The sequence below is a fragment of the Dipodomys ordii genome, unplaced genomic scaffold (genome assembly GCF_000151885.1).
Source record: "Dipodomys ordii isolate 6190 unplaced genomic scaffold, Dord_2.0 Scaffold93, whole genome shotgun sequence".
NCBI lineage: Eukaryota > Metazoa > Chordata > Mammalia > Rodentia > Heteromyidae > Dipodomys > Dipodomys ordii.
In genome coordinates, this window is record NW_012267309.1 from 1,161,799 (window position 1) to 1,179,507 (window position 17,709).

The window sequence follows — 17,709 nt, forward strand, 5'->3', positions numbered from 1 at the left end:
TTGCTTACGTGGTGCTGAGGAATCAAACCCAGGGTCTCAGGCATGCAAGGCAAGTGCTCTACCACTGAGCCACCTTCCCAGCCCCTCCATGATACTCTTATCTCCAATAAATCACCAGAAAGCTGGAAGTGGCACTGTGGCTCACGTGGTAGAGCACTAGCCTTGAGCTGAATTGCTGAGGGACAGTGCCCGGCCCGGAGTTCAAGCCCCATGATGGACCAAAACAAAAACAAAGGTGATTATATTGAGGAGTTACAGTTACATAAGCCAGTAAAGAGTACATTTCTTTTTGGACAATGTTATCCCTTCCCTTGCTCTCTCCCAGTTTTCCCCTCCTGTCCTCAGCCATAAGTTGTTTAGTTCATTTTCAACCTAGTATCTAGTGAGTACCGCTGCTGCATTTGTTCACCTCTTGTCCCTCAGCTTCTGTGCCCCTCTCTTACTCTTCCAAAGACAGATAAATGAACACACAAGACAAAAAGAAAACAAGAACAATGAATAAAACCTCTTGTTTCCATTTCTTGGAGTTCATTTTGACAAATACTATTTTATGTATGATTAGAAATACATAGGCATGGCCCCTAAGAATCTCCTCCACTGGTCTCACTGTGTGTAAATGTCTAGAGTCCTGTATAATTTATCATGCCTGGTGTATTTTAGATCTAGCTTCTGCATATGAGGGAAAACATGCATGGTTTGTTTCTCTGAGCTTGGGTTACTTCACTTAGCATGATTTGCTCTAGGACCATCCATTTTTCTGCAAATCACATAATATTATTCTTTCTAATGGCTGTGTAAATTTTCATTGTGTATAAGTACCACATTTTTGGATCCACTCATCTAATTGTAGGGCATCTGGTCTGTTTCCATCACTTGGCTATTGTGAATAGTACAGCAATGAACATAGATGTGCAAGTGTCTTTATCGCATCATGGCTTGTGATGTTCTGGGTAGATGCCCAGGAGTGATATGTCTGGGTCATAGGGAAGATCCATATTTAGTTTTTAAGATGTTTCTTTAGATGTTGTGATTCCACATGTATCTACAGCATTGGTGGATGTGGGGGTGAGGCATCAGGCTTCTGGCATTCTAAGTACTCTGAAGGGCTCCCTTACTAGAGTATATAAGAGCAAGAGAGCAGAAATGGTCAGCTGGAATCTGAACACACATACCATCAGGCAAATCTGAAAACAGCACTGGAAATAAGAAGGCCAAGCTGTGGGCCTTGCTGTAGGCTGGAGTCAGGATTGAAGCTTCCAAAAGGGCTATGTGAATCCCCACACAGAACAAATAAGAACACTATGTACTTCAAAGATATTTATTGTAATCCTGAGGATTTTGTCAAATTATGTGCAATCAAACACGAGCTCACAATCGATAATCATTAGTACCCAGAGAACTAGGGAATGTCCACAGAAACTAAATCAGAGCACTCAAGAAAAATTATAAAGTATAAAACAAAGAAGCACTATGAAACCCATTATCTGTTCTGTCTGTCTACCTGTCTGTCTGTCTTTGTCTCTGTCTGTCTGTCTCTGTCTCTCCCTCTCTCTCCCTCCCTCCCTCCCTTCCTCCCACCCCTCTCTCTGTCTCTCTCTCTCTCTTTCTGAGGATATACTGGTATTGAACCCAGGACCTTGTACATACTAAGCATGTACTCTGCTATTGATCTACACCCCAGTTCTCATTTTAATTTTAATATTTAAACAGTTTGAAAGTTTGGGGAAGGAAGACAGAAAGTAAAATTGAGGGAAAACACAAATATTAAAGTGAGCAAATAAAACTGCCTATGTTCTGTGGTGTGTGTGTGTGTGTGTGTGTGTGCCAGTTCTGGGGCTCGAACGAAGGGTCCAAATCTGGTGCTCTAGCTCTTGAACTGCATATCCACTTTCAACTTTTTGGGGGTTATTGAACTCTCCTGCCTACACTGGCTTTGAACCATGATTCTCAGTCTCAGCCTCCTGAGTAGCTAGGATTAACAGATATGAACCACCTGGCTCAAATATTCTTTATCTGAGTTTTTAAAAATCCATGTGGTTCAACCTAATAGCTTAAAAGTTATTTGTGGCCTTCTATCACTTAAGATAAGCCATGGTTACAAACATTTAATTTATGGTGACCATATCTTAAATTCATTTCACATTCAAGCTCATATGTATGAAATATGGCCTACAATTTAAAAAAAAATTGTGTGTGTATGTGTGCATGTGCCAGTATTGGGGCTTGAACTCAGGACTTCACACTCTCACTTGGCTGTTTCACTCAAGGCTGGTACTCTACCACTTGAGCTACACTTCCACTTTGGGCTTTTTGGTGGCTAATTGGAGATAAAAGTCTCACTGACTTTTCTGCCTGGGGTGGCTTTGAACCTCAATTCTCAAATCTCAGTCTCCCGAGAAGCCAGGATTGCAAGCATGAGCCACTAATGCCAGCTTAAAAAAAGAGAAAAGACAAGGATTGACCAAGAAGAGAAGTCAAAAGAAAGGCAGGGATGCAGTTGAAGGCAGGTGTGCTTAGACGGTGCTGTGAAGAATCAACAGTACAGTGAGCTCTTCCAGTCTAAAGCACTTCAGATCTTCAAGGTTGTTCAAGTTGCTAGGCTTCTGGTTGGCACAGAGGGTAGTCATTGTGTGTGTGTGTGTGTGTGTGTGTGTGTGTGTGTGTGTGTGTGTGTTCACTCTAAGACAGAAAGAAGAGCAGATAATTTTTGAGTTGAGCAATCTATGCACACTGCCACTATGTGGGCTGCCACTGTTGCCATTTTCCAGCTGCAAAGGCTGAAGCTCAGAAAGGTAAAAGTTAGGTAAATTGGTAACGATTTTTTCATAAACATTCCATCTGGAATATGAGTAGGCTCCAAGGTTGATGTGTCTTCCAGCTTTTAAGTAGGGCTCATCTTCCTGAAGGTTAATTGGAAACCAGAAAATTCCTTAAAGGGGGTCTTTTGTTGATGAAAGCCCAGGAGCATGCCCAGATGTACAACATCATCTGCAGCTAGACTCAAGCATCCAGATCCTCTCCCACTGCCCACCAACTACTCCTGGACAACCACACAAGACCTGTAGTCCATAGGGAGAGTGTCCTTGTCCTCAGATTCTCCACCCTTTACCTCTGACTGAAGACTCTGGCAAGGAGTTCCACTACACACTCAATTCATTTCTTCAGTCTCTCTGAGCCTGACTTACTTCGCATAATATTTTTCCAGGTCCACCCATTTTCCTGCAAATGACATAATATTATTCTTCCTGCCAGATAAATAAAATTTCTCTCTCAATATGTATTTATATACATATATGTATATATGTACATATATGTGTAAATGTATGTGTACATGTGTATATACATATGTGTACATGCATATGCATATATGTATATAAATGTATATACATATATACACATGTGTGATAGATGTGTGTATACACATATGTGTGCATATATATCACATAGAGATACAAAAGGCACATGTTTTCTCTCAGATATAGAAGTTAAATCTAAAATGTAAATATATAAAGACATATATGGGCCCATCTGCATATATATATATATACACACACACACACACACACAGTTAAACTAAGTATGTAGACACAAGGGAGGATTCTAATGGTCTTATTCCTTTGAATAAATGAATACCAGGAGCTGAAAAATGATTTGTCTGCAAGGGGTGCTGAAACTTAAGAGGATGGTAGGGGGCAGATGAAGGGAGAGGGGAAGGGTGGGCAAATACAGTCATAGTACTCAGTGTACATGCTTGAAAATGGAACTTATGGGGCTGGGAAGGTGGCTCAGTGGTAGAGCACTTGCCTTGCATGCATGAGGCCCTAGGTTCAATTCCTCAGCACCACATAAGCAAAAAGAAAAAAAAGCCGGAAGTGGCGCTGTGGCTCAAGTGGTAGAGCGCTAGCCTTGAGCTGAAGAGCTGAGGGACAGTGCCCAGGCCCAGAGTTCAGGCCCCATGACCGGACCCAAAAAAAAAGAAAGAAAAAGCAAATGGAACTCATTTGAGGGGATGGTGGGCTGACACAGATGGAGGATGATGGAAAGAGTGACATTGATCAATATGCATTCTACTCATCAATTGTTATTTTGAATTGAAACCCCTTTGTGACAACTACTTAAAGATAATAATTAAGAAAACCTATTTCCCCAGAATATCCTCTCAAATAGAAGAACCTCACATTAGTTTTAATTCCTTTTGGTTATGTTCATAGGCACCGATTTAGTTGAGGATCTGTAATACTTAATCTGGCTCTCAGGATTGCATTTAATTTGCTTTCTTATATACCAAATACAATCTTCCCTCCGCGTCCATGAGGGCTTTGTTTCAGAATCCCACCCTCCCCACCCACCGGCAAAGCCCAAACATGCTCAAGTCCCTCAGATAAACAGAATAACGTTTGCACACAAGCTATGCAGGCTTTCCTGTATACTTTAAAATCTCCAGAGGACTTACAGTGTATTATCATACTCTATTGTTTGGGGAATCATTAATCCCTGGGATGAAAAAGAAAGTCTGTACCTGTTCAATACAGATGCAATTTTTCTCCCAAACATTTTGGGTCCTGAGTTGTTGAATCATGGATGTAGAGCCTGTAAAATACAAGTACTTATTGTCAACACACTGTAATAGAAATAATGAGGTTTATCCTGGCAAAGGCACACATGAGATTTTTAATAAATAGTTTGAAAGACAGAGAGTCCTACACAAAAAGAAATATCAAATTCTGTCCATTTGTGCCCTCCTACAAAAAAAAGTCCAACCATTGCCTTTGACATGCTCCTCACTATTATTTTTTAATTTTGTCTATACTGCAGTTTGAACTCAGGACTCTTGAGCCATACATACCTCCAACCCCACTCTCTGCTGCTTATTTTGAAGATGGAGTCTCATGAACTTTTCTGCCCAGGCTCACTCTGAAGCTTTTTCCTCCAGATCTCAGCGTCCTCAGTAGATGGATTATAGTGTGAGTCATCAGCTACAGTAGCTATATTTTGTGTGTGTGCTGGGCTTTACCTCAGGGCCTAGGAGCTGTCCCTTAGCCTTTTCTGCTCAAACCACTTGAGCTGCACCTCCATTCTGGATGTTAGTTAATTAGAAATAAGAGTCTCTTGGATTTTTTCTGCCAGGGCTGGCTACATACCAAAATCCTCATAGTTTAGCCTCCTAAGTAGCAAGATGTCAGGCATAAACCACCAGTACCCAGGTGACATTAGCTATGTGTATATATGTATGCGTGTGTGTGTGTGTGTGTGTGTGTGTGTGTGTGCGTGCGCGCGTTGGGGCTTGAACTCAGGATCTGGACACTGTCCCGGAGCTATTTTGCTCAAGGATAGTTAATATTCTACCACTGAGCCACAGCTCCACTTCTGGTTTTTTGCTTTTTGTTATCCACACACACACACTCCCCCCAGTTACTTGAAAACAGGAGTCTCCCGGACTTTCATGCCCAGGCTGTCTTTCAACTGAGATCCTCAGCCTCCTGAGTAGCTAGGGTTATAGGCATGAGCCACCCAGTACCTGGCTACAGTAGCTTTATTATTTTTTTTCAGATCAAAGGTTAACATGTAAATGCTAAACTATAAATGTCTTACAAAGAAAGAAAAATCTTCAGGAACTTCAACTTGCCAAAAAATATTATTTACTTCCTTCCTTCCTTCCTTCCTTCCTTCCTTCCTTCCTTCCTTCCTTCCTTCCTTCCTTCCTTCCTCCTTCGTTCTTTCATTCATTCTTTCTTTCTTTTCCTTCTGCCTCTTTCTTGCTTTATCCTTCTTTCCCTTCCCTTCCCTTCCCTTCCTTTCTTCCTCCCTTCCTCTTTCCTTCCTCCCTCCCTCCCTCCCTTCTTCTGTCCTTCCTTCCTTCCTTCCTTCCTCCCTTCCTTCCTCCTTCGTTCTTTCATTCTTTCTTTCTTTTCCTTCTGCCTCTTTCTTGCTTTATCCTTCCTTCCCTTCCCTTCCTTTTTTCCTTCCTTCCCCTTTCTTGCCTCTTTCTTGCTTTATCCTTCCTTCCCTTCCCTTCCTTTTTTCCTTCCTTCCCCTTTCTTTCCTCTTTCTTTCTTGTACTTACCCTTGCTAGACTCAAGCCATACCTCCAGTCTGTTTCTGCATTGGTTATTTTTAGGTAGGCTTTCATTTTATGCCTGGGCCAGCCTGGGCCGTGAGCCTGCTGCAGTGTTCTCCCACATCACTGGGATGGCAGGAGTGCTCCACTGAGCCAAGGCATCATTGCTACCCAGGAGCTGACATAGCAAGAGCTCACCACTGCATCCAACAGCTGGAGTCTTATCAACTCTTTTCCACCTAAGCAGCTCTAAACTGTGATTTCCCTCAATGTCTGCTTCCCAAGTAGCTGGGATTACAAGCTTGAACCACTGAGCCCAGCTTGATTTATAAATACACTTTCTTGGTGGTGTCCTTTTAAAATATAAAGTTTTTAATTTTGATAAAAATCAAAGGTATCTGGGTTTTCTTTCTATTTTATCCATTGGCAATGTTCCAAAAATTCCTTGTCAAATCAAAGTGTCTGAAGACTTGCATTTATTTTCAAAGATTTTTTTTTGGAGGGGGCGTCCAGTTGTGGGGCCTGAACTCTGGGCCTGAGTGCTGTCCTTTAGCTCTTCAGCTCAAGGCTAGTGCTCTATCACTTGAGCCACAGCGCCACTTCCGGCTTTTTTCTTTTTTGCTTATGTGGTGCTGGGGATTCGAATCCAGGGCCTCATGCATGCAAGGCAAGCACTCTACCACTGAACCACCTTCCCAGCCCTTTCAAAGATTTTTGTAGTCCAACTCTTACATGTCAGTCTTTGAATAATTTTGATGGCTTTTGTTTCTTTAGTACTAGATATGTAACTCAAGGCTTTGCGCATTCTAGACAAGTGTTCTACCACAGAGCTATATCCTCAACCTCTCTTCGATCAACTTTTGGGTTATTTCAATATTCTTTTTTTTTCCAACAACTTCTTATGGCTCCCATAAAATGTGTTTTGGACTCATGCTTGAAATCTAAATCACAACATGATGGTATTTGCAGAGGGCATTCATGTTCATTAGGTTTTTACAAGTCATAAGGATGTATCCTCATGATAGGATCTGTGCCCCTAGCGAAAGAGGAAGACACCCTCGATCTTTCTCACCCTCCCTCCAAAGAAAGACCATGTGAAGAGACAGTAGAGGCAGACATTATTGAACCAGGAGCAGAGCCTCCAGCATACAACCATGCTGCATTTGATCTTGGACTCCCAGCCTCCAGGGCTGAGAGAAAAAAAAAAATCACCTGTTGTTTCAGTTACATGGCCTGATATTTTGTTAAAGCAGCCTGAGATGACAAAGCCACAGTATTTATGTTATATTGAATCCTAAATACCTTTTTTTGGGGGGGTGAGATGTTTTTATAATTGGAATTGTCTTCTTTTTCATTTCCATATGGTCTACTGCCCATGCATAGCAATATGATTGTATGAAACACAGATCTTGTATCCTGCAACTTTGCCAAACTTGCTGATGAATTCTAATATTTTTACAAGATTTCTTAAATTTCTCTACATGCAATATCACATCATCTATGAGTAATAATTTACTTTCTCCTGGGGATCACAGTTTGAAGCCAGCAAGGCAAGAAAGCCCATGAGACTCTTATCTCCAATTAGCCACCAAAAAGGCAGAGGTGGAAGGAGGTAGAGTGCCAGCCATGAGTGAGAATGCTAAGGAACAGTGCTTAAGCCTTGAGTCCAAGCCATAATACCGGCACATACACACACACACACACACACACACACACACACACACACACACACACACAAGCTAGGATGCTGTATTGCCCTAACTAGACCCTTCAGAGCAGAGTTGAACAGAAGTAGCTAGAGAAGATGTATGTATTTTGTTTGTGATTAAGAGGAAAGCATCCGTCTTTCATTATTAAATTGGGTATTACCTATGGATTTTTTTTATAAAGGGTTTTATCATGTGAAGGAAGCTTTTTCCTAGTTTGTTTGGTATTTCCATTTTCATTATTACTATTTTTATGGTTATGCATTGGATTTTTTTTGGGGGGGGTCCGGTCGTGGTGCCTGAACTCTGGGTCTGGGTGCTGTCCCTCAGCTCTTCAGCTCAAGGCTAGCACTCTACCACTTGAGCCAAGCACCACTTCCGGCTTTTTTCTTTTTGCTTATGTGGTGCTGAGGAATCAAACCCAGGGCAAGGCAAGCGTTCTACCACTTTAGCCACAGTGCCACTTCCAGTTTTCTGGTGGTTAATTGGAGATAAGAGTCTCATGGACATAATGTTTTTTTTTCTTTCTTGCTATTGTTTCTAACGTATTTATAAGGTACCATGTAATTTTTTTGTTGCTTCGTATGTCCCTCCCCCATGGTATCACTGTATTTGATGTTGATATAATTAGCAAATTGTTTAAATAGGGATACAGGTTGACCCATTGCAACAATGAGATGTACAAGACGACGTTATATCGAAACATGAGCTTTACAATATAGGCGGGGTGGGGAGGGGGGAATGTAATTGTGGAGATGGGAGGGAAGGGATGGTAGGGGAAAAACAAAGGAGGAGGCAACAATGCTGGACAAGAAGTGTACTCATTACCTTACTCGTGTAACTGTAACCCCTCTGTACAGTATTTCCATAATAAAAAACTTATTTAAAAAAAAAAAGAGTCTAGGGACTTTCCTGCCCAGGGTTTGCCTTGAACCTTGATCCTCAGATCTCAGCCTCCTGAGTAGCTAGGATCACAGGTATGAGCCACCAGCTCCTGGCTTACTTTTGTTTTTTTATGCCGCAAAATTTTTCTTCATCAACTCTTTATTACTTCCTTAAAATTAAAGTTATTTCTCTAATGTTGTATTTTAATTATTTAATGATGTTCACTGTATTTGGGATGGTTTAGTGGGTATAAGGATGATCAAATCTACCTTCACATATCCAAATCTGCGTTACATTTTTACTAACTTATTTCTAGTGAAATATAGAAAACGCAGGTATTGTTTCCTCAAATATATTTTGTTTCTTTCTCTCTGGCAATCCTAGCAAACAAATGTCGATACATTGATCAGAGTCCCACATTTCTTTAAGCTCTCTTTGTTGCTGTTTTATTCCTTATTAGTTCTTTCAGTTTGTATCATTTCTTTTTTTTCCCATGTGTGTGTGTGTGTGTGTGTGTGTGTGTGTGTGTGCCTGGACACATGTGCACACAGTGGGGATGGGGATCAAACCCAAGGCTTTGTGTATTCTAAACATGAATATCCCTAGCCTTTGATTTTTTGATTTGCATAATGCCTGTCTGTTTTCTAGCTTGCTTGGCCCTCCTCAGGCCAAATAAAATATGCTGTTGAAGCTGTCCAGTGATGTTTTTATTTCAATCATTGTATTTCTCAACTCTTATACTTCTATTTTGTTCCTTCTTTTAAAGCACTTGTCTTCATTGATATTCTCCACTGTATGAAGAACTGTCACCCTGCTTCCCTTTCCTCTTAATCATATTTTCATTTAGTGTCATAAACTTATTTATCGTGTCTGCGCTGAAGTATTTTTCTGACACATGTAACTTCTGGGTCACTCTCACAAGTAATGTCTGCTGCCTGCTTTTGTTTTAGTGTGTGACCCATAAATTCCTGTGTTTGTATGCCTTTGATCTTTTATTATAAGCAGAAATTTAAATATAATCTGTTATAGGAACTCTGATTATTAGTGCTTCCTCCAGGTTTATTATTGTTACTTGCTTGTTTATTGCATAGAGACTATCTGTATTATTTTAATGAGGTCTGTTCTACCACCTCTATCTCTAAACATAATACATTCAAGGAACTTCTGATGTGGATCCCCAGGTCCTGTGTCCTGTGTGGCAGGACTCCTATCTTCTCTGTCCCTGACCCCACCCAACCATTATGCTCCATTACTTCCAGCTAACTTGTCTATTATTAACAATTCCCTAGAGCATAAATTGCTCTATAAACTCATCCAATCAAGTTTCAGTTTCTTAGGAGGAATAAGCTCTGAAGTCACTGGTATGTGTTTTGACCCAGAAAGCTTCTTCTCTGCTTCTTTCCTAATTTCTATGCTGAAAACAGGTTGGCCTGGATCCTGAACATCTACAGCTCAGCCTGCATCCTGAGCATCCTTGTCCTTCACAACATTCATGGTCCTCGAGAACATTCTTGTCTTTCTCCATCCATGGCTATAAAGGATGTCAGTTCCTTGGAGAGAAAAATTAGGACCTGTCTGTTTTATGGCCTCCTTTTCCCTTCCAGGAAAAATTTCTGAGCCACATCTCTGAAGCTGGGTGTAGACAATGTCAGCTGTCTCTCATGGTGCCATTCCCACCAGAGGCCCTGAGGGCCCAGAGGAGAAGAATCAGAGCCCTGAGGACCTTTTGGCCTTGTCTCTCTTGATGTTTAACAACCTCTGTAAGGCAAGAGGATTCCCAGCATTCTCTTTCTCCACTTCCCAATGGCACTTTCTCAGGGCTCCATCAAGGGTAGGAGGAGAAATTCCAAAGAGACAAGAGGAAATCTTTGTGATAATGTTGGTTGCGGTGATGGTTTGATGAATGCAAACATATGCCAAAACTTAACAAAGTATGTGTCCTATAGGTCAAATTTGCCTAAATAAAATGATCAAACTGGGAAAATAACTTGGGGAGGATATTTCCAGTTTTGATAAGGATTTCCAATATGGTAAGGACTTGAAGACAGAAACAATTTCCTATAATAGGAATTAATTGAGTTACAAACTCGAGAACTTGCTATTTGTATCGCTAGATAGCAGTGCTGGATGCAGAGCCCATAGATGAAGGTCGAATGCCTGACACAGAACTTGACATTCTCTACAGCCTCTAATAATGGTTAGTGAATCCACTGGTCCATTGTTGAGTACTTTGCCATTGAAAAGGTCCTTTCATGTCCATCATTCTCCTAGCTGTTTCTTGGTAACATTAACATTCTACAGCATCACCATAATAAGTGCCCCTTTATCACGAAGGAAGTCACTGCTTTAGGATCAAGAGCCTCTTGGCCCATCTCCTCTAACTTAGTGGTAATAATGACCCATGCTGACACACACTGGCAACCACATGTGATTCTTTGAGTCTTTGTTATCTGATTATCTAGAGTCAGGTGGGAAGTTTTACTCATCTTTTCTATAATTCTATAACTAAAAGAATCTTTAAGATATGTCCCTCTCCCGTGGTATAACCCCTAGTGTCACTGTATTTGATGTTGGTATAATTTGTGGAGGGGAAGGGAAAAACAAACTGTTTAAATAGGGAGACAGGTGGACCCATAGCAACAATGAGATGTACAAGACATTATGTCGAAAAAAGAACTTTACAACTTTGGTGCAAGGGGGGAGGCACGGGGGGAGATGGGAAGGGATGGGAAGGGGAAACAAAGGAGGAGGCAACAATGCTTGATAAGAAATGTACTCATTGTCTTGCCCATGTAATTGTAACCCCTCTATACAGTATTTTCACAATAAATAAAGAATCTTTAAGAAGTAGGACCAATTTTTAAGTTTATATTAGTTGATGATTTTCCATAATTTGGCTTCTGTCAGATTCTTCAAATTCTATGGTATACCTTCCTTGACCAGACTTACAAGCTCCATTTTAGTAATAGCTGTCATTGCATCAGCACCAGCTAAATCACACACACTTCATGTACATCAGCAACAACCCTCATACCCAGCCTAGAAGAGGTTAATTATTCCCATTTTACCACATGTAAACATTGATGGTCCCAGAGATTAAATAACACCTTCAGTCTCTCAGCAGGCACTAGGCTTTGTCTGACTCCTCAAACACATACTTTCAGGTGTTCAGACTTTTAATTTTTGTCTTTTGAGCTTTTGCCATTTTACCAGTCCAGATCTTCTTTCCTTCTCTTCCTTCAAGATTCTTTAAAATTCAGTCCTCACTTCAGCTCACACACTATCTCCTCCAAAGAGTTCCTGGGAATTCCCTTATTTGGGAAGGAAAGAGCAGGGACTTAAGTAAAGAAGTACTTGAAATCTTTTTATGTCCTAAAAGAGGCAGGAGAATTTTCCAGTGTTGGTAGTGATATTCTCTCTATTATTTTGATGGGGGGGCTAGACATTTTGGGGGGGGGTCCAGTCGTGGGCCTGAACTCTGGGCCTGGGCGCTGTCCCTCAGCTCTTCAGCTCAAGGCTGGCGCTCTACCACTTGAGCCACAGCGCCACTTCCGGCTTTTTTCTTTTTTCTTATGTGGTGCTGAGGAATTGAACCCAGGGCCTCAGGCATGCAAGGCAAGCACTCTACCACTGAGCCACCTTCCCAGCCCCATCTAGACATTTTTTATGTCATCAAATTGTACACAATTTACTGCACGTAAACTCTACCAGCAGTAGTGGTTGTAGAAGGAAGGAAAGAAACAATGGAGTGAAGGAAACACAAAGGGAGGAAAGTTATGTTTCTATTTATTCTATGAATGACCATGAGGATTGGTTTATGGAAGACATGGTCTGGCTCCATTCAAGGATTTCTTTATTTCTCTAACATAACATTGCAAGAGTGGATTCATCAGGTAAGTTTACTTTCCATGAGTATTAGCCAAGGCTATCCTAAAGTTTTATCTTTTAAAATGCCCTTTGAAATGTTGACAAGACACAGGATAGCATAAGCCATGGCACTTGGTATGAAGATGCTACCTTCCAAACTACATTATGATTTTTCATAAAGAAACCGGAGACAGAGACCAGTGAGCAGAGATGTCATTTTTGCTTATTTCAATTACTTTCCCATTTTGTAATGTTCATGTCCATTCCACAAACATAAAGGCAAAACTTACCACATGCTGTCAAACTAGAAAGAGGTGACTAAGAATCTTATTTAAGCTAGCCAGGCTTATTGAAAATAATTATCCAAAATGGAAGCTCTGGGCAAAAGCATAATAAAGCATGCAGTAAAGTGACACTGTCCTGTGTTACTTCATAGTTTGGTAACTACTTTCAGAGGGCAAGTAGTTTGGGCTTGAGCAACAAAAAATGTTTTATAAAGTCACATGACTGATAAATGTGGGGGGATGATTTAGGAAGGGAAGAAGGGAGAGAGAAAGAAGGAAAAGAAGGAAAGAGAAAAGGAAGGGGCAGAAAGGAAGAGAAAAGAGAAAAGGGGAAGGAAGGGAGGGAAGGGAAAGAGCAGGAAAGGAAGAAGGGAAAGGAAGAAGGGAAAGGAAAAAGGGAAGGGAAGGTTTGCCCAGCTTGTGGAGAACAGGTTATAAAAGTCCATGATAGGCTTTTTCCTATTTTATAAATGATTTTATTAAAGACATAAGAAGATACCAGCAAGACTATGCCTAATAGTTACAGCCTTTTAAAACTCATAATACATTGTCAGAACAAGATGCTGCCTACAAGACATACTCCAGAAAGTGCAATGTGACATTTCACAATGCTTTCAGAAATTTTTCTTTCTAAAGGAAATTGAAAGATGAGAAAAGTTTGATTTCCCTAAGGCCTTCTGCCCATCTTTGTTTATAACATGCAAGAAAAATCCGTATATGAATTATTTATGTCTCCTTTATCTATATCCACTTCACAGTTGCTCAGTGAACCTGAAGGGCTCACAGGGGTATGAAAGACTTCTCCCTCCAGATTCCTTGCTGCCAGAGACCCATCATGTGGAGTAGGGTAAAGGCAAGTCTCATTAGAAAATCTCACAGAGATAAAGAAAAAGTCTGTGCCTTACCTCCATGATAGAAAAGAAGACAGAGGTTCCCATGTCTCCTTCAGCCACTTTGTCCCTGAAAGGTTCGGCTCTTATGGCTACAGGTGCTTTGTGTGGCTGCACCAGCATTTCATTGCTTGGTGAAATCCAGAGGGCTTTCTCCACAACACTTGCCTCAGGACTAAGTGCAGCCTTCCTGGTAACAGCCCTCCACATTTGGCACAGAGGCTACTTTCCATATTTAAAGAAGCCATTCTGACTCTTCTGAGCATCCGAGGAGATAGGTGATGTGGCCCATTTAAAGGCAGACATTTCCTCATTGGATCCTCTGATGAGAAGCTCAGGGATGATCCTGCCAGAGACTCCACAGACACCTGCTGAGCAGTGTCCAGATCTCTGACCTACAGGCACTTTGAGACAAAAGTGGTGAGCTGCTTTCGGATACTGAATTTGTGGCAATCTTCATACAGCATAGGAAATTAAAATATAGACTTATGGCTGGCTGTCCTGAGAGAACACCCCTCCCTCCATCTTATCCATAAAGTATGTGATACCAGGATCCAATCTGGCTCAAGACAACTCAACAGGAGGGGATGGGGTCCCTGGGTAGCAATTTTGCTTCTCTTCTCTCTTGAGTCTACTCACCTGGACGTGACTAGTTCTGCTTCTTAGGTGGTAGTATTGTTTTGTTAAAGTGCTATTGTAGGGGCTGGGAAGGTGGCTCAGTGGTAGAGTACTTGCCTTGCATGCCTGAGGCCCTGGGTTCGATTCCCCAGCACCACATAAGCAAAAGGGAAAAAAAGCCGGAAGTGGTGCTGTGGCTCAAGTGTAGAGCGCTAGCCTTGAGCTGAAGAGCTGAGGGACAGTGCCCAGGCCCAGAGTTCAGGCCCCATGACGGGACCCCAAACCCCCCCCAAAAAACAACAACAACAATAATGCCAAGTAAGATCTTGAGCCCCTTAATTCAAACTGCAGAAAAAAGGAAAATGGCCAGGGCTCACTCATGCCTATAATCCTAATGCTAGGGGCTCATGTCTATAATCCTAGGAGACTGAGATCTGAAGATCCAGATTCAACACCAGCCCAACAGGAAAGTCTGTGAGATTCTTACCCCCAATTAACCACAAAAAGCTGGAAGTAAAGATGTGGCTCAAGTGGTAGAGTGCTAGCCTTGAGCTGAAGAGCTGAGGGACAGTGCCAAGGTCCAGAGTTCAGGCCCCACGACTGGACCTCCCCCCCCCAAAAAAAAGTGCTATTCTAGCAAATGGGTAGAATTTCTGATTTCTTGCTCTCCGTAAACCATCCAAAGACTCTCCTCACACTTGGCTGAATCATGATTGGAAAATGGTTCAAACATGGTTTTTGTGTTAGAATATTAAGGATGGTGCTTCATTTGCAGACGTCTGATATTATCTGAATTTTTATCTCTTTGGAGAGGAGCTTTTTTAATTTTAATTTTTAATTGCTTCCTGATTGTTCCTTAAGACTTTTCTTTTTCCTTGGTGTTCAGAAGTTTGTTGGGGATGAATGGGTAGAAAGGACAGTAAATAAGGGTCATTTCTTATTTATTGAACTCTAGAAGAGACACACTCTTCCAGTTTGAAGTCAAATCTCCTCCAGCCTTTAGAATTCCCTTCACTTTTTTTTTCTTTGTTAGTCGTGGAGTTTGAACTCAGGGCTGGAGCACTGTCCCTGAGCGCTTTTGCTCAAAGCTAGCATTCTACCACGTTGAGCCACAGCACCATTTCCAGGTTTGATTGATTAAGCCCAGACTGGCTTCAAACCGTGATCCTCAGATCTCAGCATCCTGATTAGCTAGGCTTATAAATAGGAGCCACCACTGCCCAGCTACCCCTTCACTTTTATTAAGTACAATTTTATTCTATTCTTCTTTTGGGGGGGGTCCGGTCCTGGGGCCTAGACTCTGGGCCTGGGCGCTGTCCCTCAGCTCTTCAGCTCAAGGCTGGCGCTCTACCACTTGAGCCACAGCGCCACTTCCGGCCTTTTTCTTTTTGTTTATATGGTGCTGAGGAATCGAACCTAGGGCCGCATGCATGCAAGGCAAGCGCTCTACCACTGAGCCACCTTCCCAGCCCCAATTTTATTCTATTCTTTTTGCTTGATTTTCCTCCTGAAAGTCCTATTGAAAATTGATTTTCTGTATCTCTTCAGGTTTTCTAATATTTTCTTTTCACTTAGTTTTGGGCTATCCAGGTCTTTCAGTGAGTTTTCAGAAAACAGTATTAAATCACTAAAAATCACTTTCAACATCTTTTTGTAACATGTTGGCTTCGTTTTCATTATATTTTCCATTTCTCTTCATGTTTTCATTTTAAATTTTTGTTCTAGTACTAGGGCTTGAATGCAGGGTCTGGGTGCTGTTCCTTAACTTTTTTGTTATTTGTCGGTCATGGGGCATGAACTTGGGCCTGGGCGCTGCCCCTCAGAGCTTCAGCTCAAGGCTAGCGCTCCACCACTTGAGCCACGGCACCACTTCTGGTTTTCTGAGTGGTTTATTGGAGATAAGAGTCTCATGGACTTTCCTGCTTGGGCTGGCTTTGAAATTCGATCCTCAGATCTCAGCGCCTTCTGGGTAGCTAGGATTATAGGTATGAGCCACCAGCGCCTGGGTTGTTGCTTAGCTTTTTTATTCAATGCTTTTGCTCTACTACATGAGTCACACTCCCACTTCTAGCTTCGGCAAATTGGAGGTAAGAGTCTCACTGTGTTTGCTTTGAACTGTGATCCTCAGATCTCAGCCTCCTGAGTAGCTAGGATTACAGGTGTGAGCCACCTGCTCTAATTCTCTTTAAATTTGCCAGTTAATGTCATTTAAATACTTCCTTTAAATTCCCTTTTTCTTTCACTAAATTTTCCTATTACTCATCTTCATTTTCTCTCTTTCTGCACCTTGGGTGTTATGGTTTTTCCATGTAGGCCAGCAGGGGATGGCTTCTGTTACTCTTTTTAGTTAGGTTGGAAGGCCATGATGGTTCCTCCACTGCTGCCCACATTAGCCTTTCTACTAGATGCCCTGGAAAGGGTAGGGCTGACAGGGCAGAGACCAGCCGGCTCTGCTTTGAGTAGGCAGGAAAGAAAACTGGCATCCAGGCTGTAGGTTCCCTCAGTAGGACATAGTGTACAGACTTCTAGTCCAGAATAAAATTCTTCCAAGGAGTTTTAGAAACATTTTTTTGCTGAGGCCCTGCTGTTTGCTGGGAACTGGCACTCTGTAAAATTTGATTCTTACCACTAAAGAAGGAAATACAGTTTGAAATAAATAATTGTCTTTGCTATCTTAATTTATAAGTAATGGCATAATAGAAATAAATTAATTTATAGGTCATTGGAGAAAACTTTAAAGGAAATGTTTATTTGGCATGCATAAAAGGAAAGAAAAAATAAATCAACCAAAAGTAACCTTAAAAACTTACAAAATAAGCATTCAAGAGGCAAAGGCAGAAAGACCAAGAGTTCTAGACTAGCCTGGGTTACAGATCAAGATAATATCAAAACCTTAAAATTATCAGGGAAAGAGAGACAGAAAACACAAAAGAATATTGACTGCAGAATAGACCGCCTATATGAGCTAGCACAATATAGGTTAAATAATTTTTAAATGCTGTATGGAGCACTCTACTCTGTGCAGCTATTATACTAACAGCTTTACATATGGCATCTTATCGAATCCACAAAACATTGCATTATAGTGAAAATCAGTATTGCCTCCAGCCTGTGGATGAGAAGGTGGAGTATGGAAGCCAGCAATGGGAAAGCTAAATATCCATGTCTGATTATGACGCACCCAGGATGTAAGCTATTGTGTAACCTTTTAAAAGCATATTTGTTGGGCAAATAAATTGAACAAGTATTTTCCAAATGAAGAAGTCTAAATGTTCAATAAATACATAAAAGGCTTAATAGCTTTAGCTATCAGGGAAATGCAGATTTAAACAACATCAAGATTTAATCTTACCCCAGTCAGAAAAAGATATGCAACAAATGCTGGTGCATATATAGGGAAG